The 26020-nt window shown below is 36.9% G+C and overlaps 1 pseudogene; it reads left to right on the top strand.

The window, feature by feature from the left end:
- LOC149180937 (3-oxoacyl-[acyl-carrier-protein] synthase II, chloroplastic-like) overlaps positions 1-26020 on the top strand; it is an 89947-nt pseudogene that overhangs the window by 60176 nt on the left and 3751 nt on the right.

Consider the following 26020-nt stretch of genomic DNA (forward strand, 5'->3'; position numbering starts at 1 on the left):
GATGTACATTGCCTCTGTGCTGATCTAACTATTTTTTTTGCATTCATGTTCATAATGCCCAAATTTCTTGTAATAATAACACTGGACATTATATTTTCTCCAAGGTCTGCTTCTTTGAGTTTGATTTTGTGGAGGTCTCCACTGCTCTGCTACATGATGATGTTCTGATCTGCCTCTACTTCGGCCTCTGCCTCGCTTGTTGCCGCCTCTATATCCTCTGCCTCGACCTCTGCCGAAAGAAAATTATGCTCTGAAATCTTCTTCCATGGAATCTTCTGTCAATTTCAGTCTTGTTTCGTGTGCTAGAAGTGATCCAGTCAACTGTTCTGCTGAGAAAGTTGGAAGATCTTTGGATTCTAGAATGGTTGTTACAATCATGTCATATTTCTTGAGCAGACTTTAAAGGACTTTCTGAATGATTTTCTCATCTGAAATGGTTTCACCGATGAGGTTGATCTGATTGATTATTGCCACGACTCTAGTCATCAACTGATCCACATTTTCTTTGTCAGTCATCTTTAGGGTTTCAAACTGTGATCTCAATGTTTGTAATTTCACTATCTTCACTGTGTCATTATCTTGATACGCATCTTTCAAGATTTCCCAAGCTTCATGTGCTGTGGATGCGCCAGTTATCTTGTTGAAAATAGAGTCATCAACTGAGTTTTGAATCCAACATTTGGCTTTGTGTTCTTTTTTTTTGAGTTCAGTTGTTGCATTCCTCTTATTGTTAGTCATGGTCGCCCATGCTTCTTGAGTTGGCTCTACATATGCAGTTTGAAGTGTATCCCAATACTCTTGGGCTTGCAGAAATGTCTTCATTCTCAAAAACAAAAACTCATAATTTTTTCCAAAGAGAATCGGGCTTTGTGGCAAAGCACTGAAGAAAACTATTTCTTTGAATGCAAAATATGCTCCTTTTCTTTTAAATCTCTTTTAAAAATCCTTTTCCTTTCCAAATTTTTATAAAAAAAAAAATTAAAAATCCTTTTACATTTACTTTCCAAATTTTTATAAAAAAATTACAAACTCAATACTCCTTTTTCTTTCCAATTTTTTTTTTTTAATAAAAAAACAATTTTAAAAAATATAACAAACCCTCCCTTGAATACTCTTTTTAGTATCCTTTTAAAGCATTACTAAGCTTCGTACCTTTAAAAGAAATTTAAAAAACATAACCTTTCGACTTCGAATACTATAAAAGGAGGTAATACGAATAAAGACTTAACTCTTTGACTTTTCGAAAAAAATGTTGATGCGTGCCTTTGTTTTTCGGCGGCTCGTGTTGCTAGATGTATAACGCACCCGCCAATACCGCTAACCCGCGTGAATTGATGCAAGTAAACTCGATTAATGCGCTTTATCCTCATTGCTCAGGGTTAGTGGTGTCGCTAACACATTGATTTGACTAATGAAAAGCGTTAATCTTTAAAAAAACAATATGCTCAGCGTTAGTGGTGTCACTGACACTGATTTGACTAATGAAAAGCGTTAATCTTTAAAAAACAATAGTTATATTTAATTTTGGGATAATAATGTTATTCTTTTCAATGACCTCACAACAACTTTTCAGCGTATTCGCAGCATAGTCTCACATCTGTTTGCTACAATTTCTGTGGCTAATTTCTGTTTTTTTAATACACACGTGTTAGAAATGATGTTTTCAATTAGTTTTATGCATTTTACTTTGATTTCTCAGTCTAAATTCTAATGCGATGACAAAGAATGGAATGAAACTAATACGATGAAAAAGAATGAAACTAAAAAATGGAGTAGAGATTTTTTCAGTATTCTGAATGACTAAATAAGTTACACTAGGAACATCAATAATAAATGATTGAAGTAAAATTCGATATTATGGAGTAGAATTTAAGTAAAATTAAACTGTTTATCACACCTAGCAGACAAGAAATCAAAATGACACCTAATCAATAATTTAATATCTCAACAAATAAACACCTCAGTAAATTCAAGATCCTGGGACATTTACATCGATTGATATTACTCTAAGAAATTCATTGCTTTTACCTTTCAGATTTTGACTCTTCACGGATTTTTAAGGTTTGTGAGTGACTCTTTTTTAAGTTTGAATGAGAGTATAAACTACGTTATCCATATCTTAATAACTATGTTACATAAGTTCCATATCGTAATAACTATGTTACATGAGAGTTTATGGAAGTTGGAACATTGGAAACCTGGGTAATAACTATGTTACATGAGTTTCATAGCGTAATAATTATGTTACACGAGTTTATGGAAGTTGGAACATTGGAAACTTGGGTATGGGTGTTTGGAACCGTTGGAGGTATCTCCAAAATTTACAAAAAACAGTGAATAGCAAATAGTAATATTATAATAATAATAATAATAAAATAATTTTACAATTTATATAATAATCAAAATTAATATTGAATCAAAATATTCCAATATTAAAATCAATTTAAATATATAAATAATATATAATAAATATATAATCACTCTTATATATAAATATACTCTTGGTGTCTCTCTTTGAGTCTCTCCCTTTTATATATATAAAATGTCAAGTTCGAAACAATCTGGATTAAAAATACAAAGGGACAGTTTTATATATGTTTCTCTAGTTATTGTTAAGAGAAAAAGAAAAGAAACTTTAATGTTTAAGTATTGACTCCCACATACAATATGCATAGTACACAATCTTCTGTCCTATATATACATAAACAACAACAAAAAATACTCATGAGCATGACATCCCAGATATCGCCTTTACATGGAGGTGTCACATGCTTCCTTAACCAATAAAAGATTGCTCCAGTTTATCAATTAAGGATATCGGTGTTAAAAATGTCTTTGACCTTTCTTCATGCAAAGGTTTCAACAAAGGTTCATGTTTTGTGACATGCTTTGTATTCCCCACCCCAGGGAACATTTGAACTACACAAAATGTTCCCCAACTCCCATTGCAGCTCTCGCTTAAAAAAATAAAGTTCCCATACAATTCCAAAACTGTAACATGTTTCCATCTCTTGCTAGTGATTTGGGTTTCCCACCCCTCAAAATCGATTTAAAAAACGTTTCAAACTGGTGACTATTCCAGTGTTCAATACGAAAATCACACTTAAAATCCGGTCACATTTGCCATTGCGGACCATCAGTATACCTATTTTAGCTTCGAGTAATGCTCTGATGACCGATCCGGACCTAAAATATGGATAAACACAGGCTCCATTACCCATACAAAATTTAAAATCGTCACCTCTTCGTGGTTTTTCTTTGCCTAGTAAGAATTCAATTCCTTGTTGAGGAAACTTTCTCGAAAAAATTATAAAAGGAAAGTTAGGATGAGTTTAACTAGCTTATAATCCAGTGACAGAAGAAATGATGATGGCCAAAGGCATTGACACAAAAGGTTGCGGAGATTGTGTTCCAATTATAGAAAAAGTTGAAACGGATAACTTCGCTGCAAGTTCAGAAAATCGGTTTACAAACTAACACTAAAATAGTACAACAATCGCTTTCTCTGTCACAGTAACAAAAAGAAACAAAGTTTGAAAAATGTTTAGATAAGTCTCTGTCTTCCCATAACTAGTTTCGTTAGACATAGCTGTCAGATATACATAATCCACCACCCAAATGCCTTAAATTGTATAGTTCTCTTATGTTTTCTTTCTGGCTCAACCTTTTGTTTTAAGTTGAAGGGCAGTATGGGTGTGGCCCCCTAGTTCGGCGACACTGTCAAGGTGAACTTGTGAGATATCTAACTGATGTTGATGCTATTGTTTTTTTGCACTTAAGAGGAATTGATCAATTACTTGGTTTTCTAGCAGTGTGATATGGGCAGTTACCAATATAACTTTTAGATATTTAAATGTGTGCCGCTACCATTATAACTCCTAGATATTTAGGTATGTGTTTTATTTAGACCAGAATCATTTTATGAATTCAACATCAAATATCTTTATACAAAATAATTCATTTTTACTTGACGTATCAATTCAGTTATGCCAGAATGACCGGAAGTTATTGTTATTATGAATTGTTATATATAAATTTAAAAATGGAGATTTTTAATAAAAATAATAATTTCATTGTTTAAACTTACGTTTTTAATTTTGAAAAACTATCAAGCTTATTTGTGAATACATCACATTTAACTGATTTATTTTGTTGACCTTCAATTAAAAATGGGAAAACTAAAATTTATATGAATCAAAGCGTTGCAGACTATTTAGATCCTAAATTATAATCTAAGTGCTTTTAGTAACTTCGATTCCTATTGCTCACCAGACGCTCACACAAACGTCATTTCGGTGTATCTTCAATCTCACTTTAAAAATGTATGGAATAGGGGACTTTGCCTTCCCAAGGCTTGGCTGGCCGGAATAGGTCTCGAGTCACTGTCTATGATGACGTGCAGGGAAACAACAATTGCAGTCAGAGTTTGTAGCATTTTAATTAATAATTTCATGTGATTAATCAGAGGCTCGTTGATAGAGGCCGACAGGCGGAGATTTGCCAGTAGGCAAGTATAGTGTTCATTGCGTACTACGTACAATTTCATCTTTGCGGTTACAACAATAAAATAGTTGTTTGTAAATTGTAATATGTTTTTCATGTATTGGAAAAATAATTCTTTAGAATCACAATAAAGTATCAAAATCTTATATTTAATAGTTTTGATACGAACAGGTTAATATCTGTTTTATATTCCTGGGAAACAATTTTTTAATGGACTTCTTTAATTATTTAAAAGATTCCTACTTGTTAAAAGGGACATTATTTAACTTTTATAAATTTGACATATATGTTCTCTCCTAATTCTCATTTTATATAAAGAAAAAGTTTAACGTAAATAATTCTTTAGAATCACAATAAAGTATCAAAATTTGATATTTAATAGTTTTGATACGAACAAGTTAATATGTGCTTTATATTCTTAACAAACGATTTTTTAGTAAGTGCTTTATATTCTTAACAAACGATTTTTTAGTGGACTTGTTTCATTATTTAAAAGATTCATCGCTTTACAGGGACATTATTTAACTTCTGTAAAGTTGAGATATAATTTTTCAACTAATTCTTATTTTACATAAAAGAAAAAGTTTAATGTGCATATTGATCATATTTTTTTAAATTTTCTCCTAAGTTGATCTGATTTTTTAACTTTTTTTAACTGATGTTTAAGTGCAATGGTTCTTCTCGAATTTTTTGTTGTTTTTCTCACAAGAGCGAATTTATGACAAGTTCGAATTTATAAACATGGCATGAATAACTTTAAGCCACGCTACCCATATAAGTTTTATCTAGTTGTAATCCACAATATTTCGTTATGAATGTGAGAGAAATATAATTAGCAATTGCACTATATGTTGCAGAGGGTAGCATAGGAAGTGGCATAGAAGAAAGAAGTAAATTTTTTTATGGAAGTTGACAATGCGTGAACCACCAAATGTATGACAGTTTTGATGAAAAGGAAAAAGAATATCCTCATGCTCTCCTTTAGGATGATGATACTCCCAATCAAAAAGAAATTTTAGGAGGTGAGGTGTTGCTACTGTCATAAACAGGGTTCTGAAATAAAAACAGAATTTGAATCAATTAAAACAAAGTGTTCATGAAAATGTGGCATTAAGCCCACAGCCACCATATGTACAAAGATCAGAAAAATCAAAAGTAACTTCTTCATATTATTGCCTATGTTGTCACGACTCCACGGTAATTATACCAAGTAAAAAAAAAATTAATTGCATAACCTATGCTTAATATCCGACCACATATATTCAACATGGAATATCGATATGCACATATATAAATCACCCCTAAGTACTGCACCCACTGCTTATAATTTAACACATATATATAATCTTCGTTTCCATAACGTATTGCCCGGTTGATTAAAAATCATTGGTGACTATAGGATAAGGTTAAGTCAAAGGGTGACATGCATCGGCTTCATTATTCCGACCAAGCCTGGTGCCAAGTGGTGAACGAATGTTTTAATGTCTTCACCTACCTCTGCCAGGTGGCTAGCACCGTGCAGAGGCCATGTGAAGTCTCGGTAAATTCGCTGGGTTTTGCGCGCCAGTCCTCCATTCGGATGGACGGCCAAGATTACATGTTCGGATCCAAGGGCTTACGATCGTTCCAGGGTTTTAAGGGTTTTATAAACCACCGAGCCACGGTTTTCGGGTTCATTTGCATCTGTTTGGAAGAGGGCCGCATTCTGCTCCGCTCGGCAGCCCTTCATGCACCAGTGAACAAGTCCTGCAACGCCATTCCAGGTACTCTGACGTCTATTACCCGTCATCTACAGGTCTTTCCACACTGAGAGATTTATATATATTTATGTTTACAGTGTCTTTGCTTATATTCTGGATTCCTATCGACCTGAGCTCACCTTGCATGCTTTTCCACTTGCAGGTATTTGTTTCGGAGTCCATATATCGCTCGAAGAGCTATTATGCAGCCGCTGCACTCACAGGTATTTACCCATTACATTTCCAAGCAGGGTCCATGATTAATCTTGATAGGTGAGGTTTATTGATTACGGCTTGTCTTATGATGATTTTTCCAGCCTGAGGAGTCCCTCATGGCAGTCTTTCTCTTAATGCCTCAGGGTTCTATCACTCGGTCAAACCCTGGTTCAAGTCGTGGTCGGCCTTTCCATGCCTGAACCCGCGACCTCTTTGATTTATACAGTTTGATGTTGGTTATCCATTCGGCAATATGCCCAGGTTTCATGTATTACATGTTTAAGAGTTCACGGCCCTCTGCCGGAACCAAAATGTTTCCAAATGTGTTCAAGACTTTCACTCGTTTACTGTTCTTATTTTGTCAAGAAGGTTTCCATTTGAATTTTCAAGTTTTCGTATGATTTAGGAAGGACGAGAACCTCCTTCAGCACTCTGGACATTTGGATATCTATACTGTTCTTGTACCCAACAGGGTTTTCTGTTATTATAATGTTAATGAATTGTTCTTGAATACCATGCATGTATTTATCATTGGATACCGTTTATACTAGCGTTCTGTCCTGCTTTATCCGCATATGATATTGATTTATGAATGTATGATGCTCGACGGTTTATACAGGATTACTGTTATTCCTTGTCCACAGAGTTTTGTTTTATTTAATTGAGGGTTTAAGGGTAACAGTCGCGTCTTCACTGGTTATACGCGACTATTCCACGGCAGTACATGGCCGTTCCCTCTACGGGGTTTGGTTACCTGGTGACTTCGTGTCGACCTCGCATTATTAACGATTCTACTCTATGTTCTTTATACCGGTTGGATATGGTAAACGGTACCACTGGGATTTCTTTCACATTAGTTTCGAGCATGATGATATATTTCTGTGATTTCTTTCGCATTAGTTTTTTGAACATAATGATATTTAACCCTTAGCGCAGGGTCTGTTTACGTTTCTTGTTATAGTCTTATAATATGCTTATGAACAACGATATTATTCCAACGTGTTCTTTGTTTTCTTTAGCATCACAATACTGCTCTTGCAGTTCTGTATTCTATTTAAATCATTCTACTAATATATAGTGTAATGCATCTTTCTAATATGCTCTTAATTTCTCTGCGTACCGTTAGGGTCTCTCTCTCCGGACTCTGGTACAGTTTGAATATAAATAATATGTCTCTGTTTCTATATAGATAATATGCATTGGTTCTATACTGTCGATATGCAGCATTTCTATATAGATACTATGCAACAATTTCCATACTGTTAGCATGCAAGATATACAGCAGATGGTCTCTATTTTTTCTGTTTTTAATAACCAGTTTAGGTATCCATAAGAACTGTTTCGAACATTATATATTCTTGCATATAGCTAGCAACAGAGACTTAGATTTACTGTAATTTCTTCCTGTACACCTAGTATACTGATACAGAAATATGAATCTGGTGAATAAGGGTGAATAACTCGTACCTGGTCTACCAGCTACAAGGGTTAATGCTCCAGAAGTTCACCTGCACTTTACATATTTGCTCTTAACCACCCAGCCATGAGATCCATCAGTTCATTGGATTCTTCCCCCGAGCTGTCTTGCAGGCCTGCAGCCCTCAACAAGACTCAAGCACCTCAGTGCTTAGGTTATCTGGTCCTCACTAGACTTAACCCTCTTTTCCTTTCTTTTTCCTTTTCTCTTTGAATTTCTCTCTCCCTCTCTGTCACAACAGATCAGGGGTTTCCCTCCCAGGACTTTTCCTGGCTGAGGGGTTAGTTTCTTTTTTCAGTTTTATAACTGTTTCTTTAGAAATCCTCCCTTAGGAGACTGCCAGCATTTATCCAAAAATATCTTCCATTTCATAAATAAAATGATATCATTTAACAACAGTAATTAACAGTTCACACTAGTTTCTTACCATAGTAACTTTTCATAATTACAAGTTTTACGGGGTCATCACATCTCCCCCCCCTGGGATTGGACATCGTCCCGATGTCTATTCCCTTTAAATAAGTCTGGGTATACTTTCCTCATAAGCTCCTCGTCTTCCCAAGTAGCCTCCTCATGCCCATAGTGCTGCCACAGCACTTTAATTTGGGTAATAACCCGTTTCCGCAGCCGCACTTCTCTTCGGTCGAGAATGCTCTGTGGTTCGACCAGAACCTCGCCTTCCGGTTCGACCTGCAGACAATCAATATCCTCAGTCAGTTTCCATTAAGTATATCCACATGTTCAAAACAACGAGGGTAATTCTTACCCGAACATCTTGCCATTTGATCACATGTTTAGGATCGTATACATATTTCTTTAGAACAGAAACGTGGAACACGTTGTGAATTCTAATATGGCTTGGCAAGGCGAGTTGGTAAGCCACCGGCCCCACTCTAGCCAAGATCTGAAAAGGTCCAAAGTACCGAGGAGCCAGCTTGGCGCATCCGCTCCATTGCAGTGTGCTCCTTCTGGCTTGGATCCTCACAAACACGTGGTCACCAACCTGATATTCTTTAAACCTTCTTTTTCTGTCTGCAAAACTTTTCTGCCGGTCCTGTGCAGCCTTCAAATTGGCACGCACTCTTTTCACCATGTCTTCCATTTCTTTAAGCATTTCCGGACCCAAACTCAGCTTATCCTCAGGTCCACCCCAACTTGAGGGTGTGCGGCATTTTCGCCCATACAGAACCTCAAAAGGGCTTAACTGTGTCGAGGTATGATATCCATTGTTATATGCGAATTCAACCAGGTGCAAATATTCTTCCCATTGGTTTGGTTTCATCATCACATACGCTCTCAACATATCTTCCAACACTTGATTTACTCGCTCGGTTTGACCATCGGTCTGCGGGTGGTACGCTGTGCTAAAGTTCAGCTGTGTTCCCAACTCAGCGAACAACGTCCTCCAAAAGGTGGATGTGAACTTTACATCCCGATCTGAAATGATTACCTTTGGTAGTCCATGCAGTCTGAACACATTCTGCATAAAAAGGTGAGCAATTTGCACCGCTTTATAAGTGGACTGCACGGGTATGAAGTGTGCCGCTTTACTCAACTTATCTACCACCACCATGATGGAATCATGGTTTTTCCTTGTTCGAGGCAAACCGGTTATAAAATCCATGGAAATGGTTTCCCATTTCCATTCCGGAATAGGCAAAGGTTGTAATAGCCCGGCCGGATGCTGATGTTCTGCCTTAATCCGCTGGCACTCTAAACACTTTTCCAAATACTCAACCACTTGCTTCTTCATTCTAGGCCAGAAATATTCCTTCCTAAGTGCAGTGACCATATTTTGGTACCCTGGATGGCCAGTGTAGTGGCTGGTATGGAACTCGTCCAAAATCAGGTTCTTAAGGTCATTTGAATCAGGTACATATAATCTTTTATTAAAATACAGCATGCCAGCATTGTCCAATGTATAACCTTGCTGTAATCTTTCATTAACTGATTGTTGTACCTGCTGTTTTAACTGTTGGTATTCAGCATCCTGATTTGCTGCTGATTTAATCTGCTCAAACAGAGAGTTTCGCCACTTGCTGACTGAAAGTTCACACAAACACTGCACCTTTCGACTCAATGCATCAGCCACCCGGTTCTCTTTGCCCTTTAAGTGCTTAATCTCGAAATCGAAACCACTTAGGAAATCTGCCCAACGTCCTTGTCTTGCATTCAAGGTAGGTTGGCTGAAGTAATTGGTCAAACTGTGGTGATCTGTTAACAACAGAAATTTCCTCCCCAAGAGGTAATGTCGCCACATTTTCAGAGCATGGATAACTGCTGTTAACTCTAGATCGTAAGCAGAGTATTTCTGCTCATGATCCTTTAGCTTCCTTGATTCATACGCAATTACTTTTCCTTCTTGCATTAATACTCCTCCCACACCCTCTTTACTTGCATCGGTGCATACCACGTAATCCTTGTTAGGATCTGCTATACTCAAGATGGGTGCAGTAGTGAGTAAATGCTTCAACCGATCAAAGCTCTGCTGACATTCTGGTGTCCACTTAAATACCTTTCCCTTTTTCTGCAAGGACGTGATAGGGTAGGCTATCCTTGAGAACCCTTCTACAAATCTTCGATAGTAGCCTGCTAGTCCCATAAAGGATCTGATATCAGCTACATCCTTGGGTATGGGCCATTCCATAATAGTCCTTATCTTCTCAGGATCTACTGCTATTCCTTCTTTAGTAATCACATGGCCCAAATATTGGATTTCCTCCTTGAAAAAGTCACACTTACTAAATTTAGCATATAGCTGATGTTCCCGAAGAGTTTGCAGCACCATCCGAAGATGTTCTTTGTGTTCCTCATGGGAACGAGAATATATCAGAATGTCATCGATAAATATCAGCACGAATTTGTCCAAAAACCTGTGAAACACGCTGTTCATTAAACACATAAAGGTGGCGAGTGCATTGGTCAAGCCAAAGGGCAGCACCACAAATTCGTAATACTCGTAGCGTGTTCTGAAAGCGGTTTTGGCAATGTCTTCTTCTTTAATTCTGATCTGATGATAACCAGATCGCAAATCGATCTTGGAGAATACCTTTGCTCCCTTCACTTGATCGGTTGAAGCATTTACTCACTACTGCACCCATCTTACAATATTCTCAGCTTTTTCCATATTATGTTGCACCTAACATACATACAGTTCAAAATAATCACATCGGTAAATAAATAAAATCTAATATTTCAACCCATGTTTCTCAAAAGCTACTAGAAAAATGATAACTTAATGCTAACTATCTCATGACTAATACAAATAAATGTTCCATGCATATAATTGTAACTGGAACAAATAAAACATCATCTCAACCATAAGTCAAAATTGGTAACCTCATGCAGAAACTTGGCATAGTTGCTAAGAAGAAGTGGGTTGCCAGGATTTGCTTCCAATAAAGTTTGATAATACATATCTATGTTGTTCTTGGAATTCTGATTATCATCTGCTTCACAATCTCCTCCTTTTCTTTGAATGCCAGAGCCTCTACTCATATACTTGCTTCCAGACACATGGGAAACTGTGCAACCCCTGGAAGTGCAGAACAATGACACTCCATTTGGGCCATCCATGAGGTGTGGATGGGGATTGGAATTGGCATATCTTGAAATGTGATATACATATCTCTCCAAATTCCAAATGGGTGGTTACAATTATGTTCAGACACTTCCCTTGATGGACTCTGAATGGGAAAAAGCAGAACCCATGAACATCGAGTTAGGATAACTTCTTAGTAGCAGCATTTTGGGAGGAGGAGGGAATGATAGCCTTAAATTATTCCATAGAGAATTGATGCGAGGATATTAACTTGATGGACAAATAAATTGGTGATGTGCTCAATATAAATGCAATGCTGGTTAGACATCACCTTCCTTGAAAGTTGTGTTTCCCCATAAACCTTTTACAGGGTCATTGCCTGGATGTTATATTGACATGGGGAAGAAATGATGGATGCAAAGGGCCACAATCGATTCCAACCCAGACTTTCACAATCAATTCCTTCACGTGATGTGCCATCTGTGACCAAAGTCTATGGCTTCTCCTTTATGTCACACCGATGGGATTGCAAAAATCAAGATTTAGAAACTCGCTTCCCATTTCACACAGCGTCATACTAGCATGCTAATTGAACTACTGTAGGTCATTTGACTCGATTCCTTAGAGATTTGTAAATTGATCTCACATTTGTGTCTGGAAGAACCAAATCTATAGTTTACCTGACTAATTGAATGCTACAAACCCAAAAAAAATATCATTTGATATCTAAATTAATTTAAATGATATCTAAATTAAGTTATATTTTAATAAATTTCAGGGATAACTCAGTTGATTGGGTTCCTCTGGTTTGGTTAAGTATTTCACCTATAGAGAGGGCATGGTCAAATCTCCTCAATACCCATAAGAAATTAGACCTGGTATGAGTTTGAATTCAGTATTTGCACCCTCGTCAAGCTAGTACTAGTCAAGACACGGAAACATCGATTTATAGGACCAGGACAGTCAGAAAGTTTAGTAGATTGTTTCTGAAACCCACTTGTCCATGCAGTGAAAAAACATTTTCAGGGATTCCTTTCTTTGTTACTCCTTAATCGTAATTCAAAACAACACAGAACCTGAAGTAATAAAAAGGTTGTGTCATTATTTTTTCCACTGATTTTCCTAGAGTAAGAGATGGAACTATATTTTTTCTTACAAAGACATTGTTCACAAGAAATTCTTATATAATATACCGTTTGAGTCCAACAAAAGTATGTTGGACACACGATTAAAAAACTGTCTATTTGAGCCCATTGAGGTTTCCAAACCTGATATTTATCTGAGAGGATTCAAAGACACTTCCTCAGTACTCCAACCTTTTTGTCTCCTGTCAAAAACCTGGGAAGATTAAGAAGAGAGTTCACCTTTGTAGCACCATCAAGAGCAGACCATTCCTCATCATCACCACTGGAAATACACTCAACAAGTTTTCTCTGGGATTGTGTTCTCTTTGGGCCCTTTGGTTCCTTGGAGCTCTTGACTCTGTTTAAATTTTGAGATGCATCATTCAGATCATTAGCATTCCTGACTGTGTTTGCATGCTATAATGTGGGACATTAAAGTGATCTCTTATGGAAATGCTTGATTACTAGGGCCCTGTGCCACTAGAGTTTTTTATTTTTGCTCATATGGTAGAGAATTATTAAGGAAAAGACAGACCACTGCACAATCATCCACTTTATAACGTGGATATTTTAACCTACATGCTCGAACAACATAGAAAACTCAAAAGTAACTTCTTCATGTTATTGCTTCATTATTTATAGACCGTATAACCTCAAGCAGAAACAGATACAGATCGAACACAAGTCGTTGCTACTACACTCTGCAAATCAACAACACCATATTTTTTTATCTTCCTCCTCTTCAGACTTCCATAAGAAATGTGCATAAGATGCAAGAATATAGCTGCAAAAATGAAGACAGAGTTGGTCAACTTGAATTTAATATATGAGGTGGAGACTCACCATGATCTAATATGATGCAATGAAACCAACAAGAAATTAGCAGCCATAAAATTAGGCTTGAACGCAGGACTATAATAGAGTGGTGGTGTTATAGAAAGTAGCACCCATAAAATTTGGCGTCGACACAAGACTATAATATATTAGTGGTGTTATTTGATATTGTGGCTAGTTGTTGTAGATCACGGGTTATATTATATTTGATTCTTTTGGGGGAGGTATCATAATCAAAGCTATGATGTTGCAATTATTGCAATTGGTATGTTGAGCTGGGATTTATTATTGAACCCAGTATTGACCTTTTTTCTTAAATAGTTCATGCTTATCTTCATGTTTATGTGGTTACCTATTATTTGGCACATATTGTTTGAGAATTAAGCTTATTCTAGCCAACTATGAGTGACTAAGTCTTGAGTTTTTTTTAAGCATTTTGTAACGTACCCTGGTAACCTCACATGTAAAAGCAGGGAGTTAGAATTTTTTTTTATACAAAATACCCACAAGTGATTATCCAATTCAAAACTCCATAATTCTTCATTAACCATTAGACATAATGTACATTAGTACATCAAGTAAATTGCAATAAAAGACAGTGAGTTTCATAGCCATTAACCACCACTGTGGTGGAGTAATAACATAAACTGTCTCATGAATCCTTGCATCCATTTCATGATTTATTTAACCATATTAATTAATCACATACTTGGACATTATGATTATCCCATCAAATAAAGAACCATCATCATCAAGGATTCAACATCATCAAACTGACACAAAAGACAATCACACCATTGAACACCTATATACCCTGGAAACCCTGTAGGGTGAAAACCAGCAAACATTTAATCTTATTATTAAACGCTCTTGAGGGTTTTCACCCCTCACTCAATGGCTTATAAGGGATTCCATCCCTTAACCATTGTTATAAAATCATTACAATGTATTATCATTAAGTTGTCACATAACTAGCTAAAAGCTAATACAGTTTCCATGAAACCCTTTACTTACATACCACCACATGCAACATTCCTTGTGGCATGATTGTTCTAGCAATGTACGATCCCGCAACTCATACTCATCTGCCTAGACCATTAATCCTTTTCCTGCCACAATGTTAAACATCAATTTTCTTTGGCACCAACCGCCATCGTTTCCTATCAATGTAGTCGTCAACAAGCTTCGGCAACAAGATTAGATACAATATTAATCAATCAATAAACAACCTCTAAAAGTGATCTTTCAACATCTACTCATGTGCATGAGCAAACATAACATACTAACTAATTAGTACATATGTTCAAGTAATTACTTGTTTTACTTCCACAATGTTTATTCACACTAATGCATAATTCTCTTTAAGAGATCTAACCCATTAGTTCTACTAAAATGTATAACACAATCGTGATATCTTCATACATGTAATAAACTGTTGTTCCTATGCTTATGCACATGTGTTCTTTTCACATAGTTATTTTTCGAGAACTCAACATAGTTTCTCTATCATACAAAGAACTTATCTCTATATCACATTGACTATTCTTTGTGCATACAATAGCTTATCATAATAGCCCTTCTTAAATGTATGCAACTCATATTCTCTTCTCTAGAATACTACCATCATTTCATGTAACAAATTACTTACTTATTTCTTAAAGGAAGTCATTATACCCTCAATTCTCTATCTTCCCATAGGTAGGTTCCTCATGCTTCTCTTTCAAGATATTATTATAGATTCCATCTTTATGCATAAAAATTCAGGAAACAATAACATGGTTAACTTAACCTTTCATGCACTAAAATCAAGAAATCGACACAACCCATCTAACAAGACAATATTTTCAAGAGATTATTATTTTCAAGAAGGTTAACATAATCACTTTCTCTACGTACACACAAAATCATATTTCCAAAGTCACAATAGCTACCCTTATGTGCATGCAACTTGTGTTTTTCCTAACACAATTACTTTTACTTCAATGCACATAATCTTTTCATGAAACAAGTATGGATTCTGGTTCTTTTATGAACACTATTCATATGTGTCTTCTAAGGAAATAATCTCTATTTTTGTTTTCAAGAGATCTCCCATAAATTCATTATTTTCATGCATGAAGAATGCACTCTTTTCCTAAAAAGAAACTATATTTATGTCTATATAAAACATATGATTTCTTCAAGAAAGTTAGAAATGAATATTTATGTGCTTAGAAGCACATCATTAGCTATTTCTATCATGCATTTAATGCATAACTATTTCACTAGAAACTTAGAAACTAGCTAGAATCACTATGCAATTAGCATATATTCTTTTTCAAGAAAATTTTATTAAATGAAAATACATATTTTAATTCAAGGAAAACTTGGCCACTTTTCACACTCTGTCCTCAGAAAGTTTAAATGCCTCACCATATTTTCTCAAGATGATATTTTGGCTATATTTAGCAAGGATTTTATTCCAAGAAAATGACAAGAGACAAGTATGCATTTCACACACAAGACTCGCATGTAGTCTTTCTAAGAGGAACTACCTATTTTCTTTACCAAGAAAACATAATCAATCTTTAACTGCATGCATTAACATATTTTCTTTACCAAGAAAACCTATAAAATAATCTATCTTTTACTGCATGCATTAAAATATTTTCTTTTACCAAGAAAACATATAACACATTCAATCCTTAACTGCATTCACTAACATATTTCCTTTACCAAGAAAACATATAAAAGAATCGTTCTTTTACTGCATGCATTAAAATATTTTCTCTACCAAGAAAACATATAAAATATTCAATCTTTTACTGCACATAAACAAAGAATATTTCAAGAGATCAACTTATCTTTTTCCTTCGACAACTCTGTTGCCAGTCTCCCATTGGAAAACCTTCTGGTGGGTTGGTGATTGATGAAATCTCTGCCGTAGGGAGCATAGTTGCCCCTGAATGCAGTTGCGATATAGTTGTTGTTGCTCGATTCACCAAACACAAAGAGAGCCGGAACCTTTGGCGAGCTTGTAATTTTCATATGATTCGACTAAGAAAACGAAAGAAGCCAAGAAACATAGGAATGCACGGTTATGGACGGCCAACGCCATTCTCCTTCCTAACAGGCAAGCTACAAGAAATCTACTGAAGTGGTGAAGGCAATTGAAGGGAATCCGAATTCCATTATAATCTTAGCAGTGCCTGCTTGAAAATAAAACAAATCCCGAACAATGGAAAATGTGAATGAACGCCTGAAAATGGTCGAGGGCACGAATTCCTATCCATCGCAGGGCCAACGACAGTATTGGCAGTCTCTGTAATCTGCGCTCGCTTCCCAGGTCTAACATTCTAGTTTCCCCAATGAATGTCAAGAAAATCTTAACCCTTTCACCGTAATTTCCTTCTTGATTTCATCTACATTTAATTTCATGAAAATCAAGAATTAGTTTAATAACTGATTCGTAACTTTTCGAATTACTCCTTCTCAACTGTATAATTTTACACCTAGTTATTTAGGGATGTTACACATTTACTTCCAATAAAGATCATATAATGTCTGATACCAAGCTCGAGAGGAAAGTGTCTCTCCATGTGTTTGAATTACCTTATGGTATATAATGACAAAGCTCAGGATTTGTGTTATTCGTTTTGCAATATATACCAGCTATTTGCGATGCATTTTATCATGCATAATTGTCACTTTCCAATATGTACTTTAAATGCACTTAATTGGTGTCTAATTTCTTTTGAATGGAAACTATTGTTTGATCTTGAAGTGGAGCTCATATGTGATTGTTACAGGTGTGGGAGGATTTGTAGCTTGCAAAGCATTATCACAAAGAAATGAAGATCCTACAAAAGCATCTCGTCCCTGGGATGTGGTATTGTTATTTTCTTGTTGCTTCTTTATTCTGTATTTTGTAACTTGTTGATCCAAAATGGATCTTAAAACCTCAACAACAATCCAAAATGGATCCTAGGTCCTCAAAACCATTATGCCTTCAGCTATCAGAAAACATTGTCGCAGAGGAAAAACACTAAAAATTGGCGAAAAAAGAGCTAATAAGAGGTTTAAATGGTGCTGCACAGGAGCCATCGGATCGGGCTAATCAACAGTCCAGATCAAATCGGCGATATCACATCGGCAGAGGTCAGTAGGGCATATCAGCGCCAACCCTGAGTGAGCTGCGAATGCGATCCAATGATGTAACATGGACCGTCGTATCGGCGCACAGACTAACGGTGGAGGCCATGTATATCACATCACAGATTCCAAAGGGGAGGACTTAACCAGTAGGCCCGAAGACTACACGATATGCATGGACCCGAAAGGGTTTATAAATGCGGCTTTATGTTATTTGACTTCCAAGGTAAACGGTATTTCGGGCAAGCTTCAGGCGGTAAGCAGTATTGGAGAGGCTCCGCTCGATTCCATACATTGGCCGACACGTAGCACGCCGCAGGAGAGAGAAAACTGCTTTTTCGAGCAAGTAATCTCCGTGCAAGTGGGCCACTCGAAATAGCTGCACAGGAAACAGAAAACATTGTCGCAGAGGAAAAACACTAAAAATTGGCGAAAAAAGAGCTAATAAGAGGTTTAAATGGTGCTGCACAGGAGCCATCGGATCGGGCTAATCAACGGTCCAGATCAAATCGGCGATATCACATCGGCAGAGGTCAGTAGGGCATATCAGCGCCAACCCTGAGTGAGTTGCGAATGCGATCCAATGATGTAACATCGACCGTCGTATCGGCGCACAGACTAACGGTGGAGGCCATGTATATCACATCATAGATTCCAAAGGGGAGGACTTAACCAGTAGGCCCGAAGACTACACGATATGCATGGACCCGAAAGGGTTTATAAATGCGGCTTTATGTTATTTGACTTCCAAGGTAAACGGTATTTCGGGCAAGCTTCAGGCGGTAAGCAGTATTGGAGAGGCTCCGCTCGATTCCATACACTGGCCGACACGTAGCACGCCGCAGGAGAGAGAAAACTGCTTTTTCGAGCAAGTAATCTCCGTGCAAGTGGGCCACTCGAAATAGCTGTCAGCCATTGGATTAGAAATCATGGATCAGATGGTGAAGAAGGCACGAGCTTGTTGGATGATCAGGTTGGATGTGAACTGTCGGATCGAAGGCAGATCAATGGTGTGGAATACAAAGGGCTTGCGACAGTGATAAAAGGTGGACCCGAGAGGATTATATCATTTGAAGTCCGGCTTTAATGTTGCGGTCAGATTTTTCATTAGTTTTCATTGTATTCCGTGTATTGCTCTATGTAAACGAAAAGTGTATTTTTAGGGATTTTCACCTGCACCCAAAGATCCTTCCGCTTGTGAAAAACTGCCCTGTGCCTTAAGAGTTTTGCAATGATTGTTTAAACGCTCAACAGGGAGATGAAGGGACAACGCCGGGAGCTAGAGAGCTCGAACAGGGAAATGAACAGACAGGCATTGTTAAGCTTGAAAAGCCATCCCATAACAGAACAAAGACAAGTCTGTGGTCAGAGACAAAGGGGAGACAGAGAGTCAGAGAAAAACATGGCTACAAACAGTTGATCAGAGGCACTAAGAGGAAGAGTCTATGCACTCTTTAAACTTGAGGTTTTCTAGTGAAATCCCTGTGTAATATCACTGTTGTTGTGTTATGGCTCTGATTGAGCTCACACCTGTAAACTTTATTCTTGAAGACATAATATAGAGGTTGACACTGAAAGCTGTACCAGGAGACATAGCCAGGAAGTCTAGTGAACTCCTTGATTATTTTGATTGTGTTGATGTGTGTTTATTATGTTTTATAACTATTCATTGTCTATATTATTCACAATCTTTTCGATCGATTGCACTAATAATATAGGCATTCCTACACATGAGTCTGTAATACCTTTTCTTCTTGATTTAGTATCCATTTCGGATCAAGTGGTATCAAAGCATTAGTATTTGGTTTTATTAAGGTTAGACAAGCTTGTGCTAAATTTTGAATGCTAACTAGATTAAAGCTCAGACTAGGAGAAGGAGAACTTGTTGAGGATAATCCAGAGATTGGAAGAGTCTATTCTCAGAGGAGAATGGCAAAAGAAGTCACATTGGGATCAGAATCTCAGTTTATAAAGAGTTTTAAGACACTCCAAACCATGGTGGAAGAAATGTATCTGGAATTTAAGAAGGGTCGAGGTGGAAGCACTTCAACACCTAAACCAGACAAAGGAGCAGAGGAACCTTTTCTAGTTGCCCCTCCAGAAGGCAAAGGAAAAGGAGGAATGACTCCTCCACCATCTCCTCCATCATCATCCTTGTAATCATCATCTTCTAGCTCTTCTAAGAAGAAGAAGAAAACTTCCTTATACAAATTAGATGTGAAGTTTGATTTGCCAATTTATGATGGATAACTCAATGCAGAAAAGCTAGATAATTGGATAAGACAAATTGATGTATATTACACGGTACAAAACGTTGATTTAGAAAGGAAGAAGATTCAGTTGGCTAGCCTTCGACTTGGAGTAACTGCACTAGTATGGTGGGAAGGCAAGACACAAGCTGATCTACAAAAACATGGTAAAATCATTTCTACCTAGAATGAATTTATTTCTACTATCAAAAAGAAATTCTATCCTTTAGCTTACACGCAACAGGGAATGATGAGTTGGCAAACTCTTCGGCAATTGAAGGGTCAAATTGTACAAAGTTATACTCAGGAATTCAGAAAGAGAGATTTAACTCTAGGTATATCATTGGACTCACCTGAGACTTTATTGAAGTATATAGGTGGTCTTCATAGCTATTTGAGGCATACTATTCTCATGTTTAATCCCACTAGCTTAGATGATGTATCAATTCAAGCCACACATCTAAAAGCTAGAGGTAAGATTGTAAACCCAGTGTTTGGGGGATCATCTAAATATTATGTAAGCAAGAGCAAGGAAAAGAAGAAACTGAAATGGAAGGAGAGGAAAGAAAACACTGTAAAGAAGGATAAACCTTCATGCACTCATTGCAAGAAAGAAGGACACGATGAGGCACACTGCTGGTTTTTGCATCCAAAACTGAAACCTAAAAAGTTCGGTGGAAAGCAGAAAATGAATGTTGCTACTATTCAGAAGGACTTGGGATCAGATTCAGGCGATGAAACAACAATTACAACCACATGTATTAAAGGTAAAGATTCTGAAGCATCCACAAGTAATTCTGCACAATATATTGATAATGAAAATAATGAGAGAGAAAGAAATGAGCTTTTTCATATTAGAGTGATTTCTAAGCACAATAAGATCGATCCTTTATTTGATAGTGGATCACAAGTAAATTTGATTTCTAGAACAATTGTAAAGAAGTTGGGATTACAAAAAAAATCTCATGAGAAGCCATATCCATTAGGTTGGGTGTGTGATAAAACAAAGCTACTAGTAACGAGACAATGTAAACTTAGGTTTGCTATTGGATCAACATTTGTAGTTGAGGTTGAGTTAGATATAGTTCCATTGGATATATGTGGTATTGTTTTGGGAAGTCCATACTTGTATGATAGAAAAGCTATTTTATATAGAGCTGAGAATAAGTATCAACTCACTAAAGATGGAATAGAATATATTGTAAGAGCTCATAAACTCAAAGGTAATTATTCTCTCATAAATTCAAGACAGATGAAAAGAATTGTGAATTCATGTAAGCAATTTTTACTAATGGTTGTAAAGGCAAAGGATCCTGAAAAATCCAATGCATTTGAAGGCTGTGATTCTAGACAAAAGGTTGATTTAGTTAAAGTTGTTTCAGAGTATGATGTTATATTTCAAGAACCAAAAGGTCTGCCACCTAAACGGAAAATAGTACATGATATTTATTTGCAGCAAGATGCTCCATTACCTAACATTGGAATGTACAAGTTCTCAGCTTTAGAGAATGCAGAGATAAAGAAGCAGGTACATGAATTTCTCGATAAAGGGTTTATGTGACCAAGCACATCACCATGTGGATCTTCAATCATGTTGGTGAGAAAGAAAGATGGTTCGTGGAGAATGTACATTGATTATAGAGCAGTAAATAGAATAACGATCAAGAATTGTTATCCTCTTCCTCGTATTGATGATTTATTAGATCAATTAAAAGAAGTAGTTTACTTTTCTAAGTTAGACTTACGAAGTGGTTATCATCAGGTCAGAGTTGCAGAACATGATGCATGGAAGACTACTTTCAAGACAAAGCAAGGACTGTATGAATGGTTGGTTATGCCTTTTGGCTTAACTAATGCTCCTGCTACATTTATGAGAGTCATGAATGATGTACTCAGACCCTTTTTTGATGATTTTGCAATTGTTTATTTAGATGACATTCTTGTTTTTAGTAAGACATGTGAAGACCATGTAAAGCATGTGAATCAGACTTTAGATGTTTTAAAAAGATAAAATATCTATGTAAAACTGTCAAAATGTGAATTTGCAGAACATCTTTAAATTATTTGGGTCATATTGTAGGGGGTGGTGAATTGAAAATATATCCCTCTAAGGTTGAAGTCATTGTGAACTAGCCTAAACCCAAATCTACTACAGAGGTTAGGAGTTTCCTAGGGGTAGCACAATACTGGAGAAAGTTTATTGCTAACTTCTCATTGATTGCAGCTCCATTACGTGCTTTAACAGGATTGAAACAAGTGTTTAAGCGGGGAGGCAAACTGTAGAAAGCCTTCGACACCTTAAAAGAAAAAATCAGTACAACACTTGTACTAGCACTACCAGATCTTCAACATCCATTTGAGATTGAGACAGATGCCAGTGACTATGCCATGGGAGCAGTGTTGATGCAACACGGAAAACCCATATGCTATCATTCTGAGACATTTTCTTCTGTAGTAGTTAATTATCCCACATATGATAAAGAATTGTATGCATTAGTACAAAGTGTGAAAATGTGGAAACACTACCTAATGGGTAAAGAAACAATCATACATATAGATCATCAACCACTTCAATATTTTCACCCACAAACTAAGTTGCAGCAATCAAGACATTATAGATGGATGCGTTTTCTACAACATTTCATCTTGTCATCAGATATAAGAAGGGCATACACAATAAGGTTGCAGACATGTTATCAAGACTAATCATAAATGCATCTACTATACTTAAGCCTAACTCAGTAATGCATGAAAGTTACATTGAATAATATGCTCAAGATGTAGATTTTAAATATGTATATGCAACTTTAAGTCATGGAAAGCAAGTAGAAGAATTGGATTATTATGTAAAGGACCAACACTTATATCATTTGGGAAAGTTATTCATTCCACAAATTGAAAGAGTTAACATAATTCGAGAAGCACATACTTCTCTCATATTAGGTCATTTTGGTGTAAGTAAAACAATTGCACAATTGCAAAGGTTTTGTTATTGGCCAAGAATGCATGAGACAGTTTCTAGATATATCAAAGGGTGTACTATGTGTGCTACAAGCAAGCCCAATAATAGGAAATTAGGCTTGTACACTCCACTTCCAATTCCTTCTCGTCCTTGGGAAAGTGTTTCCATGGATTTTGTTAGGGGATTACCAAAATCTAGGAAAGGTCATGATTATTTGTATGTTGTTGTGGATAGGTTCAGTAAAATGTGTGTTTTGATACCATGTAACAAGAAAGTTACAATTGAACAAACAACAAAGTTGTTCTTTCAGAATGTATGGGTTCATTTTGGGTTACCCACTTCTATTGTATCTGATCGAGACTCTCGATTTATTGGGAAGTTTTGGCCAAGTTTATGGGAGTTGATGGACACCAGGTTGAAGAAGAGCACAACATTTCATCCACAAACAGATGGTCAGATAGAAGTGGTCAACATGACAATGATCCAGTTGCTTAGAGGTTATTGCAGCAAGCATCCCAAGCTTTGGGATGAGAATTTCTGTTATGTGCAACATGCTTACAACCATGCCAAGCACTCTTCTACTCAGAGATCTCATTTTGAGACTTGTTTTGGTTTTATACCAATGTCTCCCTTGGATTTTGTCTTTGGTAAAGGCATAGCAGTTGATGGACACAGTGATGTGGACAAAGCGACCAAGTACATTGAAAAAATCCAAGAAATTTACCAGGCAGTACATGAACAACTGGAAAGAAGTCAAGCCAAGTACAAGGAAAGACATGACAAGCATCGAGTTGAGCATAGTTTTCAAGTTGGTGATCAAGTTTGGTTGTACATCAACAAAGACAAAATGCAGGGTGAAGGTAAGAAGCTAAAACCAATAAGGTATGAAACTTTCAAGATACTTGATAAAATTGGTGAAAATTATTTTCGCCTTGATTTTCCAACTTATATGTAGATCTATTCAGTTGTTAATGAAGAAAACTTGAGATTGTATGAACCTTCATTGATTCAAGATCCTGAAGAGAAAAGCCAGTCGACTTCTATTGACGATTTGTTGCCTGAATATCTCAATGAGTTACAGGAGGACACAGTTCTGGGCAGGAAGGTAAGAACTATGCGACAAGGGATGTTGAGTACCTAAGAGCAGGCCTCAAAGGTTCAAATCCAAGCAAGGCACGATGGATAGAAATTGGACAAGTGAGGGAACTGTATCCTCACTTGATCGATGCCTAAAACCAACTTTTGGTGGTCCAAAAGCTTTTTAGTGGGAAGGTGTGATCCAAAATGGATCTTAAAACCTCAAAGATAATACAAAATGGATCCTAAGTCCTCAAAACCATTATGCCTTCAGTTATTGGAAAACACTGTCGCAGAGGAAAAACACTAAAAATTGGCGAAAACAGAGCTAATCGAAGGTTTAAATCCTGCTACACAGGAGCCATTGGATCAGGCCGATCAACAGTCCAAATCAAATCAGTGATATCGCATCGGTGAAGGTCAGCAGGGCACATCGACGCCAACCTTGAGTGAGTTGCGACTGCGATCCAAAGATGTAACATGGACCATCGGATCAGCGCGCAGATCAACAACAGAGACCACGTATATTGCATCGCAGATTCCAAAGGGGAAGACTTAACTAGCAAGCCTAAAGAATACACGATATGCGCGGACTCGAAAGGGTTTATAAATGCGACTTTATGTTATTTGAGTTCCAAGGTAAATGGTATTTTGGCCAGGATTCAGGTGGCAAGCAGTATTGGAGAGGCTTCGCCCAATTCCATACTCTGGCCGACATGTAGCACGCCGCAGGAGAGAGAAAATCACTTTTTCGGGTGGGTAATCTTCGTGCAAGTGGGCCACCCGAAATAGCCATCAGTTGTTGGATTAACGATCACGGATCAGACGGTGAAAGGCACGAGCTGGTTGGATGATCAGGTTGGATGCAAAGCATCGGATCAGAGGCAGATCAACGGTGTGGAATACAAAGGGCTTGCGACAGCAATAAAAGGTGGACCCGAGAGGATTATAGGGCGGACTTTATATCGTTTGAAGTCTGGCTTTAATGTTGCAGTCAGGTTTTTCATTGGTTTTCAGTGTATTCTGTGTATTTCTCTATGTAAACGAAAAGTGTATTTTTGGGGATTTTCACCTGCGCCCAAAGATCCTTCCGTTTGTAAACAACTGCCCTGTGCCTTAAGTGTTTTGCAATGATTGTTTAAACGCTCAACAGGGAGATGAAGGGACAACGCCGGGAGCCAGAGAGCCCGAACAGGGAAATGAACAGACAAGTGCTGTTATGCTTAAAAATCCATCCCATAACAGAACAAAGACAAGTCGGAGGTTAGAGACAGAGGGGAGACAGCGAGTCAGAGAAAACACACAGCTACAAAGAGTTGATCAGAGGCACTAAGAGGGAGAGTCTGTGCACTCTTTAGACTTGAGGTTTCCTAGTGAAATCCATGTGTAATATCATTGTTGTTGTGTTATGGCTCTGATTGAGGTCACACCTGTAAAATCTGTTCTTGAAGACATAATATAGAGGTCGACACTGAAAGTTAGACCAAGAGACGTATCCAGAAAGTCTCGTGAACTCCTTGATTATTTTGACTGTGTTGAAGTGTGTTTATTATGTTCTATAACTATTCATTGTCTATATTATTCGCAATCTTTTCGATCCATTGCACTAAATGATATAGGCATTCCTGCACATGAGTCTGTAATACCTTTTCTTCTTGATTTAGTATCCATTTCTGATCACTTGTGAATCGATTATTATAATATATATTGTCTTGTTTTTTGTCCCATGGATATTTATTGTCTTGTTATTCTATCAATTTAAACTTTAAATACAGTTTCCAAGTTATTGATATATCATATAATATTTTACCTTACAGGATCGTGATGGATTTGTTATGGGAGAGGGAGCAGGAGTTCTTCTTCTAGAAGAATTAGAACATGCAAAGGTACAACATTTTGTCAGAGAGGACATTGAACAAGTAATCTAGCTTGTGTTTTGAGAATTAAACAATTTGTATTTTAATATTAGCATTATATAATTTGGAGTTTGCACTTTTGATGATTTTACCAGAAAAGGGGAGCAAAGATCTATGCAGAGTTTCTTGGAGGAAGTTCTACTTCTGATGCATATCATATGACAAATCCTCATCCAGAAGGTATAGGATGTCAAACACTTATTTCAATGTTCATAAGCCTCTTGTTAAACTGCATTCTTATTGACCTAATG

The sequence above is a fragment of the Pinus tabuliformis genome, chromosome 3_2, assembly GCF_031772625.1.
Source record: "Pinus tabuliformis cultivar Carrire ecotype Pingquan chromosome 3_2, CPIR1, whole genome shotgun sequence".
Taxonomy (NCBI): Eukaryota; Viridiplantae; Streptophyta; class Pinopsida; order Pinales; family Pinaceae; genus Pinus; species Pinus tabuliformis.